The 6,513-nt window shown below is 34.7% G+C and overlaps 1 pseudogene; it reads right to left on the bottom strand.

Moving 5' to 3' along the window:
- Positions 1-5,320: 5,320 nt before the first annotated feature.
- On the bottom strand, positions 5,321-6,282 carry LOC114208290 (nucleophosmin pseudogene; annotated as a pseudogene).
- Between the last annotated feature and the right edge of the window lie 231 nt (positions 6,283-6,513).

The following is a 6,513-nucleotide window of genomic DNA, read 5'->3' as shown; positions in this document are numbered from 1 at the left end:
TTAAGAGAATACCCAATTTGATACTCCGGCTTATAGAAGCAGTGCAGCCTTTAAACAATGACTTTACTACATTGAATATCAACATACTCAAATATAGAGCAAAGATAATGTTGTTATCTTATACAGTTGTTCTGAAGATTTTGAGCTAATGAATTCATGCTAAGTTTATGTATCACTTCTTGGTACCATATCAAACTTTCAAATGATGTTAATTATAATTATTTTTATTAAGATCTACAGAGAATAGAGAGTGAGAAATTAACCATAGCTCTTAATTAACTTGCTCAGAGGGCCATCCTTTCAAGAAACAGAAAAGAGAGTGGGTAACCATGGATCACAGTGGTGTCATGACAGCAGCACCTATAAGGAAGTAATATTCAGTTCTGGCCATTTATAAATATTTTCTGATCAACTGCAGGACATAAATTATCAAGTGTCTTTGTTTGGCTACAATTTCTTAGGCTTGCTACTGGTTGATTCCACAGACATTTCCAAATCAGTCACTGAACTATTTAAGAGATATTGACTTGAACAAATATTGCATCCTTAATAGGCATTTTTTTAAATATACTAAATCTTCCCTAAAATATTTTATATAAGTGCAACCTATATAAACAAAATTTATGAAAATAAATGTTTCAAATACTAAATTAAAATGTCTGAAATAACCACTCAGATATGAAATTTTGGTAATAAAATATAGAATATTTGTTAATAAAATAAAACTACACTGATTTAGGGAAAATACTATAGTACTGACCAACAGAAATTTCTTGAAATGATAGAAATACTCTATATCTGTTCTGTCTAGTTTGGTACCAATTAGTCACCTATGACTATTGAGCCCTTGAAATGTGACTAGTATGACTGAGAAAGCAAACTTTTGATTTAATTTAATTTAATTAATTTATATTTAAGTTTAAATAACCACATATATTTAGTAGCTTCCATATTGGACAGCACACATTTATAATGTCAAATTTGTATGGAAAAGTACCTTAAATGTTGTTAGCAGTTATTATTTTGTCAATTTTTTTCACAATATGAAAACTCTTGTAGAATTATGAGCTTGTTTCATACTGATCCGCTGTTACTTGAAATAAGTAGACAAACTTAGTGATATTCAGTTTGACAGTCTTTAAGTAAGCCACATAAATAAGTGATTTTCTTTATTACCATCAGTCCAATTTTACTTTAGAAAAAATAATAATCGTGATATTTGGTTTACTATAGTGAAACTAATCTTGAAAAATCTTGAAATTGTTGAAAATCTTATGTTGTTTCTTCACAACCAACTATTACTTTCAAGTTCCAACAATCTGATTTAACTGTTTCACACTGAAAGTCCGTGGGATCAAGGGAAATTGATAGTGAGTTAAATTTCTTTCAATCCATTCTAGCTCAACTGATTACTGAAAGAAAAAGTGACTACAATATGATTATTAATATCTTTTTTTTTCCTTTCACAGGATAATTCACAAAATAGATTTCTGGAATATTTACTTATTTCACCACAAAAGGATGTTTAAGAAGTGAACCTGTATCCTTCAAATATTTCACCAGCCTGTTGCTCAATAAGTCAACATCTATTCAGTATTTTTTCATGTGGTTATAAGTAAACACTTGTTGACTATATAAGAGGATATGTTACAATTTATTTATTTAGAAAAAAGATAAAGAAAAATATAATATCTAAATTCATAACCATAGAAATTCATTTAAAAAGATAGAATTGGAAAAAGATTTTAGATTTAGGAGATAGAAGTAGCAACTCATGGAACAATATAATAAAATAAATATTTGTTGATTAAATCATAATAGTTCATTTTTGCCCTTGCTTCCCTTGCCTTTGGCAATATTTCTAGGAAGAAGTTGCTGCAGCTGAGGTCGAAGAGGTTGCTGCCTGTGTTCTCCTTTAGGATTTTGATGGACTCCTGTCTCACGTTTAGGTCTTTCAACCATGTGGAGTCTATTTTTGTGTGTGGTGTAAGGAAATGGTCCAGTTTCATTCTTCTGCATGTGGCTGTCCAATTTTCCCAACACCATTTGTTGAAGAGACTGTCTTTTTTCCATTGGACATTCTTTCCTGCTTTGTCAAAGATAAGTTGACCATAGAGTTGAGGATCCATTTCTGGGCTCTCTATTCTGTTCCATTGATCTATGTGTCTGTTTTTGTGCCAGTACTATACTGTCTTGATGAAGACAGCTTTGTAATAGAGCTGGAAGTCCGGAATTGTGATGCCGCCAGCTTTACTTTTCTTTTTCAAGATTCCTCTGGCTATTTGGGGTCTCTTCTGGTTCCATACAAATTTTAGGATTATTTGTTCCATTTCTTGGAAAAAAGTGGATGGGATTTTGATGGGGATTGCATTCAATGTGTAGATCGCTTTAGGTAACAATGACATCTTCACAATATTTGTTCTTCCAATCCATGAGCATGGAACGTTTTTCCATTTCTTTGTGTCTTCCTGAATTTCTTTCATGAGTATTTTATAGTTTTCTGAGTACAGATCCTTTGTCTCTTTGGTTAGATTTATTCCTAGGTATCTTATGGTTTTGGGTGCAATTGTAAATTGGGATTTCATCAATATAAAAAGCATTTGCACAGCAAAAGAAACAGTCCACAAAACCAAAAGACAATCGACGGAATGGGAGAAGATATTTGCAAATGACATATTAGTTAAAGGGCTAGTATCCAAAATCTATAAAGAACTTATCAAACTCAACACCCAAAGAACAAATAATCCAATCAAGAAATGGGCAGAAGACATGAACAGACATTTTTCCAAAAAACACATCTAAATGGCCAACAGACACAATAAAAAGTGCTCAACATCGCTCGGCATCAGGGAAATCCAAATCAAAACCTCAATGAGATACCACCTCACACCAGTCAGAATGGCTAAAATTAACAAGTCAGGAAATGACAGATGTTGGCGGGGATGCGGAGAAAGGGGAACCTTGCTATAGTGTTGGTGGGAATGCAAGCTGGTGCAGCCACCTAGAAAACAGTATGGAGGTTCCTCAAAAAGTTGAAAACAGAGCTACCATATGATCCAGCAATTGCAATACTGGGTATTTTCCCCAAAGATACAAATGTAGGGATCCGAAGGGGTACGTGCACCCTGATGTTTATAGCAGCAATGTCCACAATAGCCAAACAGTGGAAAGAGCCAAGATGTCCACCGACAGATGAATGGATAAAGGAGAGGTGGTATATATATTCAATGGCATATTATGCAGCCATCAAAAGGAATGAGATCTTGCCATTTGCAACAACGTGGATAGAACTTGAGGGTGTTATGCTGAGTGAAATAAGTCAATTAGAGAAAGACATGTATCATATGACCTCACTGATATGAGGAATTCTTAATCTCAGGAAACAAACTGAGGGTTGTTGGAGTGGGGGTGGGGTGGGAGGGATGGGGTGGCTGGGTGATCGACACTGGGGAGGGTATGTGCTATGGTGAGTGCTGTGAATTGTGCAAGACTGTTGAATCACAGATCTGTACCTCTGAACCAAATAATGCAATATATGTTAAGAAAAAAAAAAAAGAAGAAGATAGCTGGAGGGGAAGAATGAAAGGGGGGAAACTAGAAGGGGAGACAAACATGAGAGACGATGGACTCTGAAAAACAAACTGAGGGTTCTAGAGGGGAGGGCGGTGAGAGTGTGGGTTAGCCTGGTGATGGGTATTAAAGAGGGCACGTTCTGCATGGAACACTGGGTGTTATGCACAAACAATGAATCATGGAACACTACATCAAAAACTAATGATGTAATATATGGTGATTAACATAACAATAAAAAATTTAAAAGAAAAAACATATTTGTTGAACCACACCAAATAAAATTTATTAAGGATTTTAAGTTTATAGTCTCAAACTGAAAAAGAAACGGATGATATTCATATTTCCTTTTACAATGTTTGTCTTTACTTTTAAAATTAAAAAAAATAATGTTATATTGTATTATCATTTGTAATATTGATATTAATCTTAGTTGAAACTTTGCCATTGAGATATAATCACATTAAACTTCGTTACTTTTTCCTTTTCAGAGTTTGGAAGAGTGTATGTTTTTATGAGGCATTTCCCTCTCTCTGGTAGTATTATTTCTACCACCCAATAGGTTATTAAGTATTCTACCATTCCCCCAAGATAGAACTCTGCTGTTACTATGTAATGCTGCTGTGCACCAATTTGTTGTGTGAGCCGATGGATTGGCTTCTGAAAGTGTTTTAATTGGTAAAATTTTTTAAAAAGTTTGATACAGGAAAGACATCTGTTGTACTTTACTGCTCCTGGATATGTGTTAATTGTATGATGGCAACAAACCAAATAATCTTTAGCCAGATTCTTGTTTGAGAGAACAGTGCAATTATAACCAAAATAGAAGAAAAGCAATAAAACAACACAATTTTACTCTTCAGATATATTACTTGTTTTTACTGCTTGAGTATTATGTGTAGAGAGAACTCTGACAGAATTAAAAATTTCAGCAGATAATTAATCAAAACCCATCGTTTCTAGAGTACTGTGCTAGATGCTTAGGGAGAGACGAAATAAATTAAAAAACTGAGATCTATATATTTTATACTAAATCTGATAGAAATATTTGAGTAATATAAACTGATCATTCAAATAATCTGGATTCTGAAGGATGGTTTATGCTATTGAAAATTTTGGTTGCTCCAAACTACATTAATTAATCTCAGATTAACATGGCTGCACACTACATTAATTAACCTCAGATTAAAATAGCAAAATAATGATAATAAAAATAATAAAAATGTGTTAAAATTATTCTGGATAAATTTACACAGAAATCTTCTTCTTTCACAAGTTAGATGCACACACTCACCCATACACACACCTTCTAACATTCTTACTCTAACAGCTAAGGAAATTGATAAAATTTACTTCAGAGTTATTAGGGAAAAAGGCAGAATTCATACTTAGGATTCTTCGTGTTATATTCATTAGTTCCCAGTGAGTGGTCCTCAGACCTACAGCATTGACAACATCAGAAAATTTTAGAGAAACAAATTCTTTTTTTCACCTCATTAAAACATTGAGCTTATTTCACATTGAGTATATTTTCACATCCCCACCATTTCCATTTGTCAAACCACTACTACTCCTATGTCTTATCATAACATTCGATTTGTATTTAAAACCAAGCAGAGGGTGGAATTCCATCTTTAAAAACTAAACAGGCAATTTGGACTACACATCCTTGGCAATGGAACCTGGACAACATGTATCAGACACAGTCGCGGAAGTTCTCACTCTGCATTATAAAAATGATGGCCAGATATCAACTGTTACAGAAATGAAATAAGATGGAAAATTTTAGCAAAGTGTTTTAACTATTTCTTAATTTCTTCTTGCCCCATTTCCAGGGATCTTAAACAGCCTCTTGGTGCATCATCAGGAAGCAATTCTTCAGATAATTGCTGAACCTGGCTTCCACTTTGGGAAGAGAGGCAGCTTTTTCTATATTTGCTTGCATTTTTACCTTAATGTGTTCCACAGGAGTAGGTCCTTTCAGTGTTTTGGGAATTTTTCCTGTTTTTTTGGAAGATTCTTGACCTTTTGATCTTGCTGTTGATGGTTTCGAGTTTTTTCTACTCTGGTTTGGCTTTTGTGCAGTTTTTGGCTGGAGTATCTCATATAGATTTCTTTACTGGAGGCTTTTCTTCAGCTTCCTCATCATCCAAATCGTCATTGTCATTTTCATCATCATCCTTCATCATCATTATCATCATCATTGTTATCATCTTCCTCATCATCTTCATTGGCAGCAAGTTTTACTTTTTTCTGTGGAAACTTGTTACCACTTCCAGGGGCAGAATCCTTTTCCAGATATACTAAGGAGTTTCACATCATCTTCCTCTGTATCTTCTGACTCTGCATTTTCCTCCACAGCTACTAAGTGCTGTCCACAATTATGTACAGGCCGTGAACCACATTTCAATGTAAGACCACAGGTGGTGTTATTTCAAAGCCCCCAAGGTAAACCGTTGGCTGTACTGATATTTCCAAAGTTGCCAGCGTGACTTTAATTAGACTGCCTTTGTAATTCCTTTCCTCTGCTTCAACAATGTGCAATTCATCCTTTACACTCACCCCTAAACTGGCCATTCTTAAAGATAACTGGTGCTAATTTTCATTGTTATCTACCTTAAAGTGATAATCTCTGTCAGCCTTTAGTTCACAACTGAAAAGATAGTTCAGGGAACTCAGGCGGCTCAGGTCCATGTCCATCCAATCGTCCATAGGGTGGTGGCACACAATCGGGTAGGGAAGAAGGCAAATGGAAATAAACTGCTACTGTTTCACAGAAGAGCTTTGCAAGTCAGCATCACACCAGGGCTAGGGAAGCAAATTTTTGAATCCCAACCAAAAATCTGCTGAATCAGAAACTTGGGGGCAAGGTCCAACAACCTATGTTTTTAAAAGTCCTCTAGTGATTCCAATGCATGCTAATGTTTGAGTTTAAGCACCAGA

This window comes from Eumetopias jubatus, unplaced genomic scaffold (assembly GCF_037043125.1).
Source record: "Eumetopias jubatus isolate StellerSeaLion01/CBP00866 unplaced genomic scaffold, mEumJub1_p1.0 scaffold_2, whole genome shotgun sequence".
NCBI classification, from domain to species: Eukaryota; Metazoa; Chordata; class Mammalia; order Carnivora; family Otariidae; genus Eumetopias; species Eumetopias jubatus.
This window is presented reverse-complemented; position numbering and strand designations above follow the sequence as displayed.